This window comes from Camelus dromedarius, chromosome 15, assembly GCF_036321535.1.
Source record: "Camelus dromedarius isolate mCamDro1 chromosome 15, mCamDro1.pat, whole genome shotgun sequence".
NCBI lineage: Eukaryota > Metazoa > Chordata > Mammalia > Artiodactyla > Camelidae > Camelus > Camelus dromedarius.
This window is the reverse complement of record NC_087450.1, coordinates 61,872,524-61,894,815: the sequence shown is the minus strand read 5'-3', so window position 1 is coordinate 61,894,815 and position 22,292 is coordinate 61,872,524. Positions and strand designations below refer to the sequence as shown.

The following is a 22,292-nucleotide window of genomic DNA, read 5'->3' as shown; positions in this document are numbered from 1 at the left end:
CTTTCCTGGGCGCACACACGGCTCTGCACACGCACGTGGCCTTCTAGATTCTCAGGAATATGTCAGAGTTTTACAAAGCCCACTATAGATATCTCATCCCCTAGTTTTTTCTTAAAACTAGAACTTAAAACGTAAAAAATTTTTGTCTGGCCCAATTGGTGTTACTGCATCAGGCAGCCGTGGTGTTAAACAGTTGTCACTGGTTGCTTTTGATGAGTGCCCCAGAGACAGGACTGTTCAAACAGAGAGAGCTCTGAGTCAGGTCAAATAAAGAGAAACCTTGAGACCGGGGCTTTTCCTGCAGCCGCCAGACAGGTCAGCTCGTGACAGATTTCTGGGTCTCAGCTTTTGGGGAGCTCCAAACCCGTTCTTCCTCCTCCCAGCGGGTCCTAAGCTGTGGTTTTCACAGCTACCATGAAACAGTTGAGCTGAGGAGAGGAAGGCGGGAATAGGGCATGTTAAAACATCATCAAGTCTGCTGCTCCTACTGAGATTCAGTTATGTAACCCTTCGATTAATTTCTAGAGTCCTGAAAAAGTTGATTTCGACACTTTTCATTACTTTCATGAAGGAGCGGAATTTTGGTGGTCCTTACTCTGTCATCTCAGAAATGCTTTTCTTGTGGCGTTCTTGACACGGCAGCTGGTGGGAATTTAGATCCCTCATTCCCGCACCTGCCACATGCTTCTAATTCTGTTCTCCCTTGGTGTATACAAATACAGAGAAGCAGATCGGCGAGCCACCCAGCCATGGGGCTGGGGAGGGGCACGTCGGTTCCTCTCTCTCGAAGGTCCTCAGTCTCTGTGGTTGGTACATGCGACAGCCTCCTTCACTTGACTTTGGGTGGATGTAGGAGGAAGCATTTTTCTTTCTCCAGATGGGAAGGGAAAGCTGAAGCCTTCTCTTGTCCTTTTGCCCTTCTGGTAAGGGGACTTGGGGGAGAATAAACAAGTTGGGTAGAGAGATAACTGGGAGGTGGGGCGAGAGACCTGGCCAAGAAATGCTGCGTAATTGTTGGCTGTGGGATTGCTTTTCTTCCTGGGGCAACCTGAGTAGTTTCTTTCCTGAAGGCACAGGAGGGGATGGAAGGGGCTGGGATATCCCTCCACGTGACCCCAGGAGCCCGACTGAGTTAGGAGACACCCAACCAGCCCAGACAGGACTTCATCGTCCCGCCAGCGGGGACCTGGGGAGAGGTTCGGCTGCTCACTGAAGTCCGGTCACGCAGAGCGAGCACACACACACCTGGAGCCTTTATCAAAGGGCATCCTGCAGACCCACCAGACACAGCTGTCGGGGTGACTGAGGACGAGCATCCTGAAAAGAAGTTACTGTATGATGTGTGTGGAGTGAGGGCCCATTGCAGGCCTTTGGTCTCTGGCTATTTTTTCACTTCTGTTTTCTTTTTCCAGCTCTGCCCTGGCAGCCAGCTCTTCCACCTATACTGAGCTTGTCTAAATACTTCTTCCCAGCTGTCATTTGCTGCTTTCAATCCACATGGGTTAGAAACAAGATAACAAAATGTGTTACGTGGGCGGTGCAAATCAAGGGTACCGGAGACCATGGGTGGATGCAGGGGCACTCACCTGTGGAAAATGCATGAGTTTGATGCGCAGACATTGTACAGGCTGGTCCCAGCTTCAAGCCTCTTCTGCTTGCTTCGTGGATCTTGAATGAGTCCAGGTGGGGTAGAGAAGTTGCCCATCTTCATTCATTCTGAAAGAGGCAGCTCCCTGTAGCTGGCTCCCAGGTCACCTCCTGCAGCCTTTCTGGGGCTGCCCAAAGATGCACCTTGTCTTTTCATGAAGTATTGGTGATGTGAGAACCAATTCAGACACAGGTGGGTGCAAGTTGTGTCCGGAAACGGCACCTTGGCTGTAGAGTGCTGCCCATCCCCAGGGTCTGGGTTTCTTTAAGTGGTCCCTCTGCTTACTACTTACAAGGTGTATCCAGACTAATTCACTGGGAGTCGTTCAACTAAACTATTGAAAAGAAAATCCAGAGAAATCTCAGCTTTAACTGCAGACCATGGCCTCATTGGATCCTGTTTGCCCCTCAAATTTCCCACTTTCGATGCTGAAATAAAACACTGTTAAAAGAATACGAGACTAGAATGTGAACTTTGAGGTTTAGAATGATCTACCCAGAGAATTAAAAAAACTTTAGATGTAATGTATTGTTGGCATCGTTCACTGGTGACACCAACACCTTAATTTCAGCAAAGCTTCCATCTCACATTTTTTCCGTAGGGAAACAAGTTTACATGCCAATTAAGCTGAATTCTTAAGCTGAATTCTTTCCTGAAAAAAGTACACAGAGGATATTCAAAATGTTAAGAATTTGAGAATTGGTGAGTTTAAATTTTTTTCTTGTTCCTCAAGTGACACATTTTGACCTATTTCTGGCATTCTGCATAATGGGCAAATTCCAGATTGTGATGGAAAAAGCATCAGGGAAAACCTCTCCCCCACGAGGCACAGGTGGCTGTGGACTTGCTGGCAAACTGTGGCTCCTGGATGCAAATCCTCCTTTTGTGTTTATTTAAAGAAATCCGACCAATGATTTGTTGTTGGTCAGTGTTTTCATTGTGCAGAAAATTCACTGTTTTCATTGTTCAGGAAAATCTGAGCAATGAAAACAATGAAACGTGTGCCGGCGTTGTTTTTTTCAATTTTCTTGAAGAAAAAAAGATGCCGTCGCTCTCAGTGGGTCAGAGCACAGCGAGAAAACGTGCCCCTGGCGCCCTCCCCGTGCTCTCCGAGAGCAAGGAGTGACAGATTACCCGCCGGATGCTCGCGCAGCCCGGGCCCCCGCCGGGGCGCACCCCGCGTCACAGGCGCAGAGCACGCGCCATCACGGCCTCAGAGTCGCCTCCGTGTTGGAGGAGCTGGAGGGGGCAGGGCGGACTGCGAGTGGGCTTCCCTGGCCGGGAGGGGGTCGGGCAGGGGCGGCTGCGGGGCTGAGCGGGACTCCGCCGGGCTGCCCTCCGCCTGCTGCTCTGATTGGCCGATTCTCCACGTGTTTGTTCTCAGTGGGTAGGCCCCCCACTCCCTAGTGTGACTTAATTCTAATTTCAGATCATTTTTTCCTCTTGGTTTAGCGCCCAAGATTACTAATTCTGATTTTCAGTCTGCCGTTTGAGACCAGTGGTGTGAATTATTTTTTAAGTGTTTTTTCTTTATTTTTATTTTTTGGGGAGGGAGGTAATTAGATTTATTTATTATTTGTTTTAACAGAGGGGCTGAGGGTGGAACCCAGGGCCGCATGAGTGCTAAGCACGTGCGCTACCCCTGAGCGCCACCCTCCCCTGTGAACTGTTGGCCCGGACAGTGCGCTGGCGGCCCGAGGAGCGGGGCCTGGCTGCTGGCTCTCGTCTCAGGGGTTCCTCGGACCCGCTTGCTGGGGAGCTCCGCACCGAGGCCGGGCGGCAGGGGTCGGTAACCCCCGCTCCGTCCAGCCTTCCTGTTTCAGGCGGTAATTGCAGGTGGCCCTAGAGAGGCCGGGTAAGACTATTTCTAGGCGAAATAAGTCAGCAGAGCAGCTCCCAGTGATTTCCTAGATGGAGTCTGGAACCATGACCCTCCCTGGCTTAGTAACGTGTCAGGAGTGCTGAGGCCGCGTTGCGGGAGCGAGCTTCGCGCGGTCTTCCTGCGGACGCTGAGTCCGCTGCGGGGCAAAGAGGCCGACAAGGATCCCTGGGGGTGGCAGCTGGCTTCTTGTGGTTGCTCACCTTCTGAAATAGCACAACAAAATACACATAGTTAATTATTCTGGACCTTTAGAAATGTCAGATCGGAAAGACAAAAACAAGTCTAAGTCCAGCCTTTGAGCCGCCCTGTCCGCATGCCCGGTTTTGTAACGGAAGGGCTTCGGACAGAGATGGCACTCGGCCAGGCTGCCAGGAGGGGAGTGAAGTTTGCTGTTTGAGCCTGTTTGCCCCCCTCGTCCTTCCTTTGAATATTCACTGCATTTCTTGTGTTCAGGGAGGGCCGTGTTGAGCCGCCCACGTGTGCCAAAAGGGGCGACCTTAGCTCGGCCAGAAACAAAATCTAGCGTGTTGAGATAGGTCCAGAGTGCTGACTGACTTGTGTTTCTGATTTTTATGAGGTCAGAGTCCTGTGGGCAAAGGCTGCTTTCAACTATTTGTGGCTGGGAATCCAAGAATATCTGTTCTTACCGCTAGAGATCCCCCAACCCCTTGTCACCTGATTCAAGGAGGAGACAGATTCTTTGGGATTGTCCTTCTGAAGCCCTTGAGTGTCCTTCCTCACGGCTGTACCCGCAGAGGAAGATGAGCTGGGCTGTGCGGAAGGAAGGCTGTGGACAAGCCAACCTCGGGACGGGTTAATGTCACATGCACGGGAACCTCACCTACCTGAGAGACTCAGGGACAGAAAGGTAAGGTGGGGGTGTACACCAGCCTGAGCTGGGGAATGGGTTGGGCCTGGGGCTTCCAAGGTCACGGCAGCTGTTCACACGACAGCGAGAAGAGGAAGAGAGGTCGCGTAATTAGATGTTTGCCTCGCCACGTTGATGGGGCCACTTGGCAAAAATTTATCTCCAGTGGTAACTCTTTTTTTGGGAAAAATCCCCAATTTAAATTCTTCTAGACAGTTAGGGAGGGGCCGTAGTTTCTCTTGAACCTGCAGAGTCTCAATTACCTTCTGTTCCAAATAATTCTCCTGCCAGAGAGACACACCTTGGGGAGGCCTGTTCTGAACCCCGGCAACCTTCTTCACCCAACTGAAATCTGGGAGTCAACTCATTTGAAAAATGAGGGGATTATTTTTCTCTAAGATTCTCCTGCAGCTTAGTAAATTTTGTTAACAAAGGCCGTTGCCAAACAACCCTTGATTTATGTGCGGGGCAAGGGCAGGGCATCACACACAGGCACTTGCTTTTCCCCGTGAGCCTGGCCTCTGGGCACCGGGAGTGCTCCGTCCACACAGATGCATCCTGGGACAGAGTTTGCACGGGACCCTGTTGAGGTCCTGGGAGCCGATAAGCCGGAAATGCCGACAGCCCGGCATCGCCCTTGTTTTCGCCGTGGTGCCCCGGCAGGCTGTGCGCGCGGCCGTCTCGGGCCAGCAACGTGGTTCCAGCACCTCTGACACCTGAGGACATCACTGGGGACTCCTACACCGGCTTTCTAAGACTCGTTTGAATTCTAGGTAAACGTGATCACACGTGAAAGATGAAAGTAAGGGCTCTCAACCCTCAGGAGCCCCAAATCCTGTATTTGTAACTATGCCTTGTGTGAGTGAGACAAGGAGAACCCTGGGCGCCGCATGTGTGCCGCCCGCTGCTGTCTGGGGCCCCGAGCCGCTGCCGGGCGGGCGAGCACTCGGACGCACCTGTTGAATCCCCTCCTGGCGGCATCTCGGTTCTGTGACAAGCCGTCGCTGTAGCCTGCCTTGTCACCCGCTTGCGTCTCCTGAGCGCACGTCAACTCAGGTAAAGAAGACACACCAGACTCTAGCTGTATTGCTGCCAGAGACGGTGGTCGGCAGGAAGTTTGGAATCAGTCTTTTTTTGTGGATAATCCACAAAAGGGGGTGATTTATATGTGAAAGTATCCGAGTGTACATAATTAATAACCAACATCACGGGACGGCACGGAGTCCTTGCAACTACCCTCGGTTTTAGTTTAAGAAAACCGTTCGCTCACAATCACATTGATGCGTCCTGCTTCTCTGCAAGACGAGACACAGGCTGATTGGTTGTGACAGACAGTCCTCTTCTTAAATGACCTCTAGTCGTGAGGAGGGGCAGGGGCGCGAGGGAGAGTGAGGCAGGTGAGGGGTGCTGGCCCCCTCTCTTCGCACACTGACTCCCAGCAACCCTCGTATACCAAAATGTGATCACTTTCACGAGCAGTCGACATAAAATATGAGCGAGACACCTGATGGCAGGCTCCGTGCGTGTCACGTTTATAGCACGTGTCGTCTGGAGGAGCCTGTTTCAAGGGCTTGACAGCGACGTGTGGCCAGCGGCTGCCGTCCTGGGCCGTGCAGTGTTACGATGGCCCTCAGAAGTCATGCTCTTTGGAGGTGAGTGGCTGTTTTGGACATCGTGGCAGGAAGCCCCAGTGTCGTGGAGGCTGACTGGCCGAGCCAGCGTCCATGGGGGGGGGGTGTCTCCATCTCGGCAGTGCACCTGTCAGAAGGGAGGTGCCACGGTGATGAGGAGGAGGGTGAGGGTGAGGATTCTGCAGATGAGGACATGAGTGGGGAGCATCTACATTACTCGCCAGAGGCCTGCCTTAGGGAGATGAGGAGCCTGGCCTGAGGCTCACGCCTCCTTGGTCCTGACGTCAAGCCGCCCTCTTCTCACGGGAAGTGAGGGGGCGGCCGGGTGACCCCATGTCCCTTCTGGTGCTAGCAGTCTGCAGCCTATGTGTGCACCCCATCCTGGCCCAAGTGGTGCGCTTGCACACGTGCTGTGTGGCAGGAAGTCTCCACGCACACAGCAGCTGCGGGTGGGATCTGCATTTCCATAGCCTCCGTGTTTGGCTGGAGGAATGATTAATGATGAAAGCGGAAGACAGATGGTCTGAAATCCAGTTACCTCGGCCAAGTCGCATCTGGCTCAGTCCCAGCGGTTATAAATAATATAGCAATGACATCACCTTCCCTGTGATCCCGTGTGGCGTGGGGAAAATAAACTGTCCACCATTGCGAGTCCCAGCTCTGTTTTATATTGTTTCACTTCTCTCCTGTGGGTTTTCCTCAGCTGCTTCAACACGATGAGCTGTATGCCTGTCAGTTTATCCCAGCATCCGGCATAGAAAACATTCTTATAGATGCGTCTAATTTGATTTTCCAATCACTGCAAAAGCTCACAACACCGTTGGACCTTAATCACCCTGATCCTAAAAATGGAAATCTTTGCAAAGTAAACCTGGGCGTGACCCAGCTTAAGTCAGGGAACACAGTTTGATGAGCTTTATTTCAGCATTTACTTTGGTTCAAATCACTGTCCTGACACAGGAGTTGTTTGTTGTAAAAAGGTCCCAGTGTCCTGTTGGTTACTGAGTGCCACGCTCCTTCATTTAGCTGTTCATTCGCACAGCTGGTCCAGTAAATGCCCCAGGTGCCAGGCAGGGGCCAGCTTTGGGGAATCAGCCCCGAATCAGAAAGCGTTTTCGTCTTTAAACACGAATTATTCTGTAGGCTGGACCACACATCAACAAACACGATTGACCTTAGAACAATGAGGGGCTTAGGGGACCGACCCTCCGCTCAGTGGAAATGCGTGTATGATTTATAGTCACCAGCCCTCTGTATCTGAGGTACCAAATTTGTGGATTCAACCAACTGCGGACCCGATCGTGTAGAACTGTGCACATTTACTATTAAAAAAAAAAAAAATCCACCCTGAACCTTCACCTCGTATTTCTGCCCTGCCTGTGGGAGGCTGGGTGAGAGCCGGTGTGAGCCGCCTGCAGACGGAGCTTCTTGCTTCTTGAGTGACTCCACACCTCCTTGCACAAAGGAAGGGCCCTTAACGTGTGTTCACACGCAGCCCATGCCCCCTTCCCTCCGTCCTCCTGACCAGAGTCGTTGGGGCTGGGAGGGTCATCTGTCCACGGAAACCCCACCACCTGACCATTGGTGGCTGATTCTGTTTTGAAAGCCCTTTAGATTTCTTTTATTCTTAAATGAAGGACGATTATGGAATAAAGGAAGAAATGGCAAGAAATCAGGGGAAATTCCTTCTCTTACAGTCACACCAACCAGAGAGCCTTAGGTTGATTGTTCCCATTTGGTGGAGTGTGATAAACGCCATGGCGCTCACCCAGGGTACAGTTCGCTGGGAGAATGTTCTGCTTAGAGCCCGACGTGTCCCTCCTGTTCACTGAGCAAGGGTCACGCGTCTCACCGCAGGACTTGGCCCATGGGAGCTTGTTATTTTTGAAGCATGTTGAGCATTACTTTTTTTAAACACAATTGTAGATAACATCCTGGAAAGAGGAAGTATTTCTTCATTAAATGACCCTAAATGAGCAGTGATCACATGGAGGGAAGGCTGTTACCTAGAAAAGGTTCCAAGGGTATTTTGGAGAGAGAGATGAAAAATAAAGGTGCAGGAACGTGAGAGCTATAAGATGACCTTAATAAACATTCTAGGAACCTTGATTTTTATCTTATTTCGGAGCCTCAGAGCCCGTTCTCCTGGAATGCAGGGCTCACAACAGCAAACACATAAACATTAAGATTCTCAGGCACAAACAGATGCCGCAGCTGGAGGAGTGAATTAGAGGTGGCGACCTGCAGTTTCTGAGACCTTCCGTAGACTTGTGGAGGTGAAATGACACACACGGGAGGTAGTGATATTTCATGGTACATATTTCTCCTTTTCCTGTTTAAAGTAAGAAAGCGGGTTTGGGGTGTGTTCTCGAGCCCCGAGAAAAGTGAGCGTTGGCGGAAGGTGGGGATACAGAGAGCCAGGCGTGATCGGAAGCGGACCTTCAGGTAAAGTCCCGGAGACGCGGATGCCAAGTGAGGTGACGTCAGAGAGGACAGGGCTTTGTCGCGCAGGAAGCAGCGAACTTCTGTCCCTGGTGGGACCACTTAGGGAACGGCGTTCCAAACTGGGGGGAGAAAGCCTGCTTCAGCGAACAGGCTGTGTGGGTGCAGAGACACCCCGCTGTGAGCGCTGGCTGCCAGCCCGCAGTGCGGCCCCTGGGGCTGGGGGACGTGGGGACCGCTCACTGCTGCTCTGGGGACCGTGGGGGCCGGAGAGGACGCTGCTCCCCTCGCTCTGCAGCTGCAGGAGATGCTCAGACGGAGCCGCGTGGCCCCAGGAAAGCCACCTCCAGTGCTGCGGGTGCACGTCCTCCGGGCCTTCACCTGGGCGGGGACATCGCGCTGGCCCGCTGCCCTCCTGGCCCAGTTTGGGCTGGCAGTGACAGGGTCTGTCCTGGCAGTTAGAGGCTCCCAGAAAAGGCTGACTTTGTGGTGAAGAGCAGGAGAGGGGCAGGCAGAGCTCAGCTGGTGACTTGCTGTCATCGTCCGAGACGCCCTCAGGGAAGGTCGGGGACAGATCCCAGTCAGTCTTCCTGAGCCCGAATCCCTTTGATCCTGTCGTGTCCTGTTTGACCCGCAGAGGGAGGACCTGGCCGGCCTGTGGTCCGGGCTGTGCGCCTCCTCCTGATGAGCTCGCCGTCAGTGCCTGCTGTCGCCCGGCCACAGGGGTGACGGCCACTCGTCCGGTTCAGATAAACCTCCACTGGGGGAGTCAGAGCCACCCTGGCGGGGCAGCCTCCACCCCACACTGGGCCTGCAGCCGGCCAGCAGCTGCTGTGTTAGTGGGGCCTCCAGCCCAGGTTTTACCTGGGCCCACTCGGGGGCCAGCTGCCGTCACTGCCCCCACCTGCAGTCTGCCTGACCCCTTCCTGGATGTGATTTCTGGCGTCCCCTCCTCTCCTGGGGGAGCCAGCACGTGTCGCCTGCTTCCGAGTCCCGACCCAGCTGCACTTCTGCCGCTGCCCTCCCCTGTGGAACACCTGCGAGCTCGACACTGAATGTCAGGAAAGCGCGGATGTACGTGAGAGCAAGTTGAGATAACCTGGGGCCCCAAACACCAGCATGAATGCCTGCACACTATTCCTGGGGGTCCCTGGTATTCATACTCCTTTTAATGAAAGCCCCTACCCAGGAATGCCCTGGAGAATATTCTATGTTCTGGAGCCTTCAAGGCCAAACAAGCTATGCATAATATGTCAGGATGATGCCAAGTGAGGACACCCTGAATTTCTCATCACCCACAAAGAACATTCTCGTGGATGGAGAACATTTCCATCCTGGGAGCGTGTGCTCTGGGTCCTCCCACAGGCCCTGCCCTCAGCTGACGTGCGGGTTCTGCTGCGTCTGGACACCCCTGGAACTGGCCTGTCCTCCTCGCTGGAGCCGAGGGCAGGCGGCCCCGTCTTCTCCCAAGCAGGGCTGGAGGAACACTAGGAAGGCCGTGAGGCCAGTCACTCTGTGTGGAGGGTCCCAGACAGTTCCCACGCAAGCAGCCGAGTGAGGACAACTCCTGGGAGGGAGGGAGGGCCCTTCTGGGGCATGAAGACCCGGACTGGTCCTTCATGACTTTTACTTTCCATCACTTGCGTTTTAGGAAGCAGTTTGTCAGGGACAGCTGCGTGGTGCTCTACAAAGCCACCATAAGCACATGTTCTGCTAGGGGATTCTGCTTTTCTAAGTTAACATGAGGAGGCAGGAAAATTAGGAAGAAAAGTTGAGGCACATTTACACACACATAGAAACGGGAGCTGATCTGTAACAGAAGGGAGCTCCAGCATGCGGGTGTGTGGTGGTGGGCGTCGCATGGAGATGCAGGTGTGTACACGGGTGGCAGGTGCGGACTGCGTCGAGAGGGTAAGAGAGCAGACTGGGAAAGAGCGCCAGTAACTCCGCGATGTGAGGACGGGTCACGTCGCCAGGGTGGAGGAAGCAGGGGACGGAGGGGCAGGCTGGAGAGTCCCAGGGAAGAACCAGCAGCGGCAGAAGAGGCAGGCTACGTGGACGGAGTTTAACCAGTGTCGTCGTGTACAGAGCTCAACGCTCCCCAGCAGGGCTGCTTCTGGTTGGGGGAGGCCGCTCAGCCCGGGGCTTTGCCTGGCCGGAGGGCGGGGGCTGGGAGGGCTGACCAGTGGGAGAGCCTCGCTCCCCACCTGCTCCCCTCCTTCGCAGACGGTCCACTCTCCCGGGTGTTACCGGGCCCCACGTCAGAATTCCTTGCCTCATACCCATTACATAAGTTTTAGAAATTTCAAGGTAAAAATAAGAGTGCTTGAGTTTCTTGGACCAAGTGTTAACACCTTGCCTTAGAATTCCGGGTCAAAGAAAACAAAACACTAGCAGGAAGAATTGTGATCGACCGGGAGCGGGGGTGCCCCTTCATTGGTGGGTTGACTTGCACTGTTCTGTGGCTTGAACTTCCTGGAGTTTATCCTGATTTCCAGTCGGGGCTTGGAGATACTCTGGACTCTGAAGACCTGTTCGAGCAAGGCTGTGGCTCCAGGACTTACTGGTCCAGAAGACGGTAAACGCCTGATAGGCAAAGGGAATACATTCTCCCTGTGATGCCTGCAGCTCTTAGCAATGTTCCTGGTGTATGTTAGGTGCTAAACGTTGGCTGAAAGAAGTTGTAAAGATTTGAGAAGTTCATTATAGTAACGCACACATAGGTCTTTTTCAGTCCAAACTTCTCTGAGAGAGTCGGGGGCAATGTCATACGGTGATGGGACACCATCAAAGTGGCCACGCAGGACGTTTGCTGGCAGATTTCCACGTGGTGTTTGATGGGATGGCATCTGGGACTTTTCTGAGCAGTTTTGCCTGAACACAGTGCCCCCAGCAACGGGACCAGTCTTACCGCATCGCCTTACAGACCGCGGCTGAAATCCCCAGGAGACATCGGTAAGCAGGACTGATTGGGGAAGCGAGCCTTGAGGTGAATGTGGAAAACCAGAACCTTCTCTCACACTAGAAATTTGCTGCTTGATGTAAAAACCTAAGTCATAAAGCAAGCAGCGAGCCCTAGCAACACGTTCCACCTCTGGGCGCGCCCGCCTTGGGAAAGCCACCCCTGGAAGGGGGCTTAATGTGCCCCAGGCAGTTCTCTGGAATGGGGGGCCTGGAGCCCTCCCCACATGCTCCCCCAGCGGCCCCGCCAGGAACATCCTCGCTGCGCGGGGACCCCGCACGTCGGCGTCAGTGACCCGCCTCCCCTTGCCTTTCAGAGCCCCTCTCCTCCTAGTACACGGCGCAGTCACATTTCCTAAAACATAAATGAGCTTCCATTCTTCTCACGCAATCCCACGGCTGTTTACAAATGGAGGTGGTGCGTCCAAAGCCATGGCCTCCCCAGTAGCCGTGCGACCTCTGGCTCCGCCATCATCCTGATGCTAAGATCCCCGCGGGCGCCCAGTGCCCCCTCAAGGCACAGTGACTTTCTAACCTGCAGAGAAAGCTTGGCCCCTTCCTTTTCCTTTCCTTCCTCCTTTCCTCTGAGGCAGGATCACAGTGCCGGAGGGAAGCCGTGCTTTGTCTGAGCAGCAGTCTCTCTTCCCAACCTGAGCTGGTTTTTACAAATCTCTTCAGACTGATGCTCCATCTGCCAAAGACGTTTCTTAAAAGCATTAAAGGTGCGTCTGCGTCGTGCTAATTTTTGAAAATGCGTTGCCTTCCAGAATGCCCTTTCCTGCTCGATCAATAGGGCGACCTTGGCGAGAAGGCGTGGAATATTTACCTCTTAGGGGTCTTTGTAGAGGGTACATCACAGGCCATGAGCACTTTGAGATTCAGGCTCATCCTTTCCCCACGTGACATGAAGTCTGTCCCGAGCTTCAGGGTTCATCAGGACAGTGGCTGCCAGCTCGTGGTTTTATGAGCAAGTCTAAATTGTAGCTGAAAGACAAGTTTAGTTTTAGGACGTATTTTAACTTACTTTGTACCCATCTCCTTGGAATTTTGGAAGAACTTGGTTATTAATTGTAGGGTCGGTGTTGAATTACTGTTTTCTTTGGTCTGATTCCCCTGATGCAGGTTATGCTGGTAATTCTGTTTATGAACAGGGGGAACATATTTTCCTCCACCCTTTCTTAGAGAGCAATTTTCTAGCCTGGTCAGGTGACTTAATGAGAGTCTGACCTCCACCAAGACTGAATTTACGTGCACTCAAGTGTGAGGACTCTGGAAAAAGACGGGACAGCAAATCTGCACACCAAGGCACGCCGGAAACTCCGGGCTTGGGTTATTACCTCTGAGAAAGCTAGACTGGGACTCTGGAAGTTAATCATGGACGGTGGGCAGAGCCGAGGTCCGCTCTCTGCTCCGCCTGAGACTGGAGCTCCGGAAGTCACGTGTCTCAAGCAGGTTTTAGGTTGATTTTTTTAATCTCACCGTTTCCATCATATTAAAACGTGGCACCTTCAGTGCCGACGTCTTAGACGCTTTTGGGACCAAATTGTGCACTGTCCTCAGGGTCTCGGCTGAGACCCAGAGGGCGGGAGCTTCCTGTAAGGCGTGAGGAAGAGGAAAGGGGGGGGTGGAATTTAGCACTGGAAATTATTTCCTAATCCAGTCATTCTGGGTCTCGGCAGTGGGGAGATGCACCCAGGAAATGAGCCACTTCTTAACATCTAAGCGTTAGAACACCAGTTTGAAAAATCAGCTAAAAACCTCGTTACATACTTTAATGTCCTGTCTGTAACGATGTGAACAGCAAATCATGGCCGGAGGCAGGGCGCACCCATGTGAACTCGGCACCGGGGACTCCACCCTCTCCCTTCAGTTTCTTCAACCTCCCTTATATCTTGTTTATGGAATTAAAAATGTTACTCTGCATTAGCGCCTTAGAGTCTTATAAGCACAGTTGTCAAGGCCATTAGTGAAATCTTAAAGGAACGGGAATCTCCGACTGTCGCAAACCTGTCCTGCGGTCGGCTCTCGCAGGTGTGTGTGCGTCCGCCGTGTCTGCTGCCGACCCGGTTCCCTCTCCAATGTACCCAGATGGCACAGTTCTGAGAAGAAAATGCGACTTTCCCCCTTTATGTAAGTCTCACCATCCCAGGCGCTTGGGGGCCAGCACCTTTCACAGAAGTGGCCCTGAGCTGGTGACTGCAGGTGACACCTGGATGACAGACCTCACTTCATGGAACCAGTTCTGTCACACGTCCCAGCCGTGTCATTCGGTAGCTTTCCCTTCATTCCTGTGGTTCTGGGGGAGCTGAGTTGGATCGCCCCGTGGGGCTGCCGTGGGGGCTGGCGCGGGGAAGGCGGAGTCTGCGGCGCCCCAGACCCACCGCCGGCGGGGGGCGGGGGTGGGAGTGAAGCTGACACCTAGCACCTCGCCTCTGTCCGCGCCGACGGGCCTTGCACGGGCCTGGGAGGGACTCGGCACAGACGCTAGGGCAGCGCGTGTGTCTGAGTGGATGTCAGTGAAAAGGAAAACCGCGTCCCTGGGCGAAGGGTCCCGGACAGTGAACTCGGACTGTAATAAAGTTAGAGTGGAGACATGTTTGGTATCCCTTGCTTTTTGGGAAAAGTTCGGTGGTGGTGTTTTTAAAAGTCCTGTAACCTTGGCATGAAAGTGCTGGAATCAAGCTGACTTTTTAATAATTAGTTTATCCTGGCGTAGAGGGGCTTACAGCGCTGTGCTAACTCGTGGTGTGCAGCACAGTTATGCATATATGTTCTTTTTCATTATAAGTTATTACGAGCTGTTGAATAGAGCTCCCTGTGCTCTACAGTAGGACCTCGTTGTTTGTCTATTTTGTATACAGTAGTTTGTACCTGCTAGTCCCAAACTCCTAATTTATCCCTCTCCCCCACCCCTTTTCCCCTCTGGTAACCATAAGTTTGTTTTCTATGTCTGTGGGTCTGTTTCTGTTTTGTAAGTAAATTCATTTGTACCACTTTTTAAACTTCCCATGTATAAGTGGTATAGTTAGTTAAACCTTAAAACCAGCACAGAATGGGTCAGACCAGAGATGGGCCCAGACGCGGAGGAAGCTGGCAGCCTCAGCCTCCCCCGCCCTCCTTGTGGGGCTGGTGGCAGGACGCCGCTGACTCTCGGACTCCCGTGTCTGTGCGTCCCTAGCTTTGTGGGCTGGTCCCCAGTGCCCTCCCCCAGCATCTCCTCTGTTCTCCTGCTGAACTTTGGGTCTGGTTTTCACACTTCATCTGTCACCTTGAGCTTGGTCCTTACGTGGACTTATGCTTCTTCTGCTGGCTGAAGCTGGGGCCACGGTTCTAGACCCCTAGTTCCCAGTAACTCTGAGCCCCCTGGCCAGAGTGTTTTGACTGGGGTCATGTTGAAACAGGCTGATAGACAGGTGGCTGGTCACCGTGGAAACAGGAAGGTGGAGAGCCACGGGCGCTCCCAGCTGCAGGGTTTCTGCACTGTCCTCCAACTCTTTCATTGGATTAAATTTTTTTCTGCTTTCATACTGTTAATTTCTAAGAGCTACTTTTTGTTCTCCAAATAGTTTTATTTTCCAGATCTTTTGTTCTCCACATAGTCCTTTAAAAATGTCTTTAATGTCTGGTTTATGGATGCACTATCTTTTCATGGTCTCTGATGCTGTTGATAAAGCCATAGGGACGCTCCCAGTGTTTGCATTATTTTGGACTCTGTCTTTCATATAAAAATAGTTCTCAAATGTCAGAGTGTAGCATGAAGATGATGACTGAAAGCTCTGTGCTCCAGGGTGGCCTTCACTGAAGGGTGGTCTGACGGTCAGCTGGGAGGGACCCCACCCGGGAGGGACCCCACCCACGTCACAGCCTTGTGAGGTCTCCCTCTCGGCCGCGCAGACTGTTCAGCGCGGGTGCCTGCAGCCTGCCGCTGGGGTCCCAGGGGCCAGGCCGGGGAGAAGGCGGGGCTGGGCCCCAGCAGACAAGCTGCCTGCACCTGCTGCCCGGCTTCTGCGTGGTGCTAAATATGGTGCTAAATATGCGTATTTATCAAAGTGTAGTCAGCTCACGATGTTGCGACAACTTCTGGCGGACAGCACGGCGCCTCGGTCTGCACGGCATTTTCACCCTCGGGTCTGCCTGGCGCTCCCGGCACAAGACCTTCCGTTCTCTTCAGAGAACAAAACTTTTGATTTCTGCTGGGGGAGGGGGAGGGGGAGGGGTCGTGGCTGCCTGGTCACCGCCCCCGAGTAGATTGTCTGGGACCTTTAAGTGCACAGCTGACACCACCTCTCTGTCAGTGGTCGACTTTGCTAATTGATTAAAATCCTCTTTCTGGCAGAACTCTGACGTGACCTTATGATCTTTTCTCCTTTTTGTTCTTTTTGTGCCCACAACTGTTTCTGAAAAATCTTAGAACCACCCGCTCCCTCCCCAAGCAAGCTGCTGGCGTAAGGAGCACTCACTCTCCTTCACCGAGGCGGACCTGCTCCTGTCACGTCCTGTTTGTGTCTGACCCTGTGTTTGTTGTTGTTGAGCCATTTGTGGGGCAGCTGCGGAGAGCGCGGCACTCGAACCCTAAGCGCTTCCACGCAGATGTCCCAAGAACGAGCGCGTCCTTCTGCGTGGCCTCAGCGAAGTTGTCACACTCGTTGTGTTAGTTTCTGTTGCTGTTGTGACAAGTAGCCTCATTCTCGGTGGCTTAAAACAACACAGATTTATTACCTCACAGCCCAGGATGGCAGAAGTCTGAAGTGGGTCTCGCTGGGCTCAATCACGGTGCCGTCTGGGCTGCGCTCCTCCTGGAAGCTGCCGGCATCCCTTGGCTTGTGGCTCCTTTCGTCTTCAAAGCCAGAAATGGCCCATGGAGTGCTCCCCACGACACTGTCACGTCGCCCTGACGCTGCCTCCCCGTCTCCCTCCCCCACCTTCTAAGGACCCTGGTGATTAGATCACCCACCTGGTAACACGGGAAGTGGCCTCTCTTAAGGTCAGCTGATTGAGCACCTGCAGCCCTAACTCCCCGTGCATGTGACCCAGCGTATTCACAGCTTCCGAGGGCCAGATTTGAACATCTTTGGGAAGATGAGGGTGGAGAGTGTGACTCTATCACACCTGGAGAATGAAGCATTGTTATGATACAACTATCTAATAACATATTTCCCACTTAATCCAATAATGTCCTTTAAGGCTGACTTAGAAGAGTCCAGTTGAGATCAGGCACTGCCCTTGGCATCACGTCCCTTCAGTCCCCTCTGATCCAGACAGCTTGCCTTTCACGGTGGACGTTCTGCGGAGTGGAGGCTGGCTGCTCTGCAGAATTCCCAACTTGCTATTTTGAGAAATTTTTGTTTTTTATTTTGTAACGGATCCCACGATCCATGACTTAAGTCAAGCCGCTGCTGGTGTTTCTTTAAGTGTCAGGAGAAGAAGTGCCTTGTCTCAGAGGAGCAGCACCAGCAGCTCCCCACTGCCCCTCCACCCCCAGTGGAGGGACGTGGGAATACAGGTCCCCATGGCAGCCGGTGCAGGGGAGCGGCTGCGACACAGCCCTGGCGCCTCTTCCCACGTGGCTGAAACGCCCCTCTGCCCCGGGACCGCCGCGCCGTCAGACAGCACGCACACAGCGCCCTCAGCCCCGCGCCCTGCTGCCCTGCGTCCTCGCCGACAACGCCGGTCCTTTCTCCACACTCGCGTGAAAAAGCTGCAGAGCCCAGGAGTTGACTGCTTCCATGATAATACCATGTTTTCTTTATCTCCCCGTTTCCCCTTCTCGTTTTGTCACGGCTTGTCCTGTTTTGGAGACTGTTGGAGAGGAGCTTGCCTCCTTTTACATTTTTATTTCTGCGTATGGTTAGAATTTCTTCATCTGGTTCCTTTAACTGGAGAGAGATGTACACACACACACACACACACACACATATCTGTCTGTACAGTTTTTCTGGGTGTGGGAAAATGGTGTTTCCTCTTACAGTTGCTTTTAGTTTGCATTTTTTTTGGCAAAGTGGAATTTTCTCATGTCTTCTTTTGAAGGCTGTTTAGCTTAACAGATGATTAATGGTGAAGCGATGGCTGGAATGGGTTATTTAGAGTGAAAACTAACCAACAGGTTTAAATCACAGCCAGTCTCGTTGCGTCCCCGTTCGGAGCCGAGCAGCGGGCGGGACTCTCACGTTATCTCCAGTCCCCAGGCTCCAGGAGGCCCTGGCACTTCCCACAGATGCCACCTTTAGCGGCGGGTCGGGCTGGCCTTCTGGTCAGTGTGTTTGCTTCCGGGACTCATAACAACCAGCCCCTTCCCGAGGTGCGGAGGACCTCGGGTCAGCAAGTCCAAGGCACCGGGCTCCCTGCACAGTCACACTCGAGTCTAGGAAGACGCTCCTAGGACACGGGGACGGGGGTTCCTCGCTGGGCTCCGGGAACGCACTGGCTACAGTCGTGAACCACATTTTACATGCATGTAGGTCATCCGTGGGTTTGCTCAGGAGCAGATACAGAGCTTTCCGAGGTTGGTAAAATGGACGGTGGGACCTTGAAAAGATTAATGATAACTTCACTTGATGATACTGGGTTCTTAAACAGATTCAGTCAAGTTCATTGTATGCTGTACATGAAGGCAGGACAGTGAGCCATACATTTAATGGGTGAAGCCAAGTATTTAAAAAATTTTTTTAATTAATGTTTTTGGGGTGGGGAGGTAATTAGGTTTATTTTTATTCATTTATTTACTTATTTATTTTTTATGGAGGTCCTGGGGATTGAACTGAGGACCTCGTGCCTGCTAAACACACAGTCTACCCCTGAGCTATACGCTCCCCGCCAAGCCCAAGTAGTTTTTGTGGTGACCCTGTAATCAGAGTGTGACTCACCCCATCATCCATTCACAAACATTTATTTATTTTTCAAAAAGTTTTATTTAACAGACATTTCTTTAAAACATATTTATTTAAAGACTGTGTTGAGCTTTTCTTGGGTCCCAGGCGCTGTGCTCAGCGCTGAGGGTACCGTGGGCTCTCCTCGGATGCACACCTGGTTGAGCAGGGTCAGAAGACAGCAATCGAATGAGGACCTTCATAGGTGCCCGGCTGCATCTGTGATTAATATGATGGAGTGAGATGAAGATGGCATAGGGTCAACATGGTCAAGTAGGAAGGACATGGAGGAAGTGACCTTCAAGTTGAGATCTGACAAAGTGGAGGAGTGAGCAGAGAGAATTCCTGACAGCAGGACTGGGGATCAGTGCACCGGAGGGACTGAAAACTCAAGGGATTTTGGTCTTTACCCTAAAAGCAATTAGAAGTAAGGGTCTAGTAGAGAAATGAATGACACGTACATTTTGAAGTTTCCTCTGGTTTATTCTCTCTCTCTCTCTTTCTGTGTGTATGTGTGTATCTGTCTGTCTGTCTGTCTATCTATCTATCTATCTATCTATCTATCTATCTATCTATGTCTGTCTATATCTAGATATGTATCTGTATTCAGTGTATGTACTGCAGTGTCCGGGTGATGGATGATGGCAGGTTGGACCAGCGTGGTGGAAGGAAAGGCAGAGAAGTTGATGAGTTATTTTAGGAAGTGGACCTGCAGGCCTTGGTGGTGAATGCATTTATGGCCCGAGGTACGGGGAGGGTTGATGTCTCGGTTTCCATCTGCGTGGGTGGATGGTGCTGCCATTGGGTGAGGCTGGGGAGACAGGGAGGGGCCAGGTTGTGAGGAGGAGGGGAGGAGCCTGGTGCAGGGGGTGCTGGTCTCTGGGGTCCACGTCAAACAGTCCTCACTCGAGAGAGCGGGGCTCAGTTTCAGAGCAGAGTGAGCTCTTGGGCGGAGTGGGTGTTTGAATTGTGTGTGTGTCAGCTGTGTGGGTGGTGAGTGAAGGGGTTGATCTGGTGGGGAAGGCCAGGGAGAAAGCTCCGGGGGAGAAGAGATGTGGACCCGGGGCCAAGACGTCCCCTGGGGGAGGCTGAGCCCTGGGGAGACAGGAGGAGACTGGGCCGTGGAGCCAAAGGAGAGGGGCTTTACGGAGGGGGTGGTGCCACCTCCTCACACACGAGGAGGAGTGAAACTTGACCTTGAAGTCAGCGACCAGAAGCCACTGGAGATGAACTGAGCAGGGGAGGAGTCAGGGGGACGCGAGGAAATGCTGACAGTTAGACGCGGGAGGGCGGCCTGCCTGTGGGGATGAGGAGGGAGCCAGCTGGCAGGAGGGCCGCAAGTCTGAGATGTCTTGTGTTCCTTTCGTGGGGGAGACACTCAGACTTTGAAGGAGTCTTTTTGTTTTTAAGATAATGCTATTCAATATTTTATTGATTGAAATACTTGGTTATAAATTGCATTAGATTTTCTATGATCAAACACACAATTTTAAGACAGTTTTTCAACTGTCATTCAATAATTGAATATAGACAATAAAAATCTTCATTTTCAGGTTCTTAGAGTTGGAAAAATTCTTCAGCAATCTATATTCCAGCTCATGCACCATAGAAGGCTTTGGAAACACGAAGCTGGGTGTAAATAACGGAGAGAGAAGTGACAATTGGGTGTGGGTTTTACCTCCCCACAATTCCCACAGTTTCTTGGTGGGATTTTTGAATATTGCTTCTTGGCAAAATTACTCTAGTGATTAAATGACGATGTTCACTTATGGCTCTTGCTAATACAACGTCATTTTTTAAACACCTTTATTGTGGTAGGATTCCTCTGCAGTAAACTACACACATTCCAGATGTGCACTTTGATAGATGTACAGAACCATGAAGCCACCACCACATCAAGACAGCTAACATTTCCATCCCTCCCCAAGAGGTGCGATTTTTGAATTCCCAGTTTATCCCTTCCCACCCCCTTTACCCACTGGTAACCATAAGTTTGTTCTCTGTGTCTGTGGGTATATTTCTGTTTTGTAGATGTTCGTTTGTGTCCTTTTTTTTAAGATACCACATGTAAGTGATACCCTATGGCATTTTTCTTTCTCTTTCTGGCTTACTTCTCTTAGAATGACAATCTTCAGGTCCATCTATGTTGCTGTAAATGGCATTATTTTATTCCTTTTTTATGGCTGAGCAGTATTCCATTGTGTGTGTGTGTGTGTGTGTGTGTGTGTGTGTATACACACCACATCTTCTTTATTCAGTCATCTGTTGATGGACATTTAGGTTGCTTCCATGTCTTGGCTGTTGTAAACAGTGCTGCTGTGAACACTGGGGTGCAGCTGTCTTTTTGAAGTAGGGTTCCCTCTGGATTTATGCCCAGGAGTGGGACTGCAGGATCAGATGGGGAGTCCATTTTTAGTTTTTTTGAGGAATCTCTGTACTGCTTTCCATAACAGCTACACCAAACTGCATTCCCACCTTTCCTCTGAAGCCTCTGCCTCGGCCTGTGGATTGCAGCCTCCCCCCGTCTTCACGTGGCCTTCCTGCCGTCTGAGTACTAACCTCCGCGTCTTGTAAGGACACAGCTGTACTGGCTCAGGGTCCGCCCTCACAGCCCCTTCTGCACTTAATCACCTCTTTAAAGGTCCCATCTCCAAATGCACTCACGTTCTGATGAGATCGACCTTCAAGTATCAATTTGGGGTGGGGGTCACAGTTCAGCCCATAACAAACAGTCACTCCAGGGAAGAGGCAGGGCTTGGAGGCGGCCTTCAAGCAGTTTTCTTTTTAAGAGTTTCTCACTTTTGCTTGTGGTGGGGGTGAGGGATAGGTAATTAACCCACCCCCAAGCCACGTACGCACACCCACTCACACGCAAGATCCCTCAGCCGGGGACTCTTCAGAGATCACCGTCCAAAGAGAGGGCCACCTCTCTGTCCTTGCCTTTTCCTCCACATCCTTCCGAAGCCCTCGGGCGCTCACAGGCTAAAAGGGGAAACGTCCACAGCGCTCACCCTCCTCCTGGAAGTGAGGTGGGGGCTTCTTAAGAGGGGCTTCTGAAGAGGAAAGTTAAGTTGGCCAGTTAAGCAAATGTCATAGTAACTGCATTGGAACAGGAAGCAGACCTGAGCCACCGCCAGCTATCACGCCCCAGGCTGATCCGTCTTGTCTGATCACATTTTCATGCTGCTGTGGCCACCGTGTCTCGTAAGGCGCCAAGGCTACAGGCTGATTTACAGGGACCAATGGAACGGACCAGGAGGGCTCAGAGGAACTGTTTTGCTCCGCTGGACACATAATACACATTAAAAAAAAGATCTGAGCCTCCACTACACAGACAGACGACAGTAATTTCAAGAATGCTGTTACAGCCAGGCTATCAGGCAGCTAATATGCATTGTAAAAGTTTTCCAAATAGGTGCTCCGATGACAGATGCTACCTGACAGGTGAATAATCTCCGTTATGAAAGCCCTTAAATGCACTGCATCAATCCGATGTTTGTTCTGTAGCTTCCTGGAGCCAGCCGTGGGCTCATCGCGATTCCTTTGTGTTGGAAAAATTGCGCCGCTCACGCCTTGTCAGGCTGAGGGCAGGGGCCTGTAGTGTGTTACGCGCTGGTTTAAGACTCAGCCCCTCTGAACAAGCACTGTCTTCCTCTGCCCTCCGATCCTGACTGGAGCCTTCTCTGCACCAAGAGCACACACGTGCCCGTCGTCCGTCAGCTGACGGCCTTATGGGACTTCTCCTGCACGTCCCCAGTCATGCTTCCCTTGCTGCTTTGAATAGCTTCTCTGTATCCTTTTTTTGCCATTGTAATTACGGTGCATCTTGGTGTGGTCCTCTTTGGGTTGATCGTGTTTGGGACTCCGTTACTTCTGGACCTGGATGTCTGTTTCCTTTCCCAGGTCAGGGGAGTTTTCAGTTATTATGTCTTCAAGTATGTTCTTCTCCTTTCTCTCTCCCCCCTTCTGGGACCCCTACAAGGGGATGTTAGTG

The 22,292-nt window shown here is 52.0% G+C and overlaps 1 long non-coding RNA gene across 4 annotated transcripts in view; it reads left to right on the top strand.

Moving 5' to 3' along the window:
* Nucleotides 1-4,126: 4,126 nt before the first annotated feature.
* The window catches only part of LOC135323092 (uncharacterized), a 91,166-nt gene continuing 73,000 nt past the window's right edge, over nucleotides 4,127-22,292 (top strand). For 3 of the 4 annotated variants that reach the window (XR_010384311.1, XR_010384312.1, XR_010384313.1), the window contains exons 1-2: nucleotides 4,127-4,398; nucleotides 11,195-11,426. This is a non-coding gene — a long non-coding RNA (uncharacterized LOC135323092). The remainder of the gene's footprint in view (nucleotides 4,399-11,194; nucleotides 11,427-22,292) is intronic. The other variant, XR_010384314.1, reaches the window with a different exon arrangement.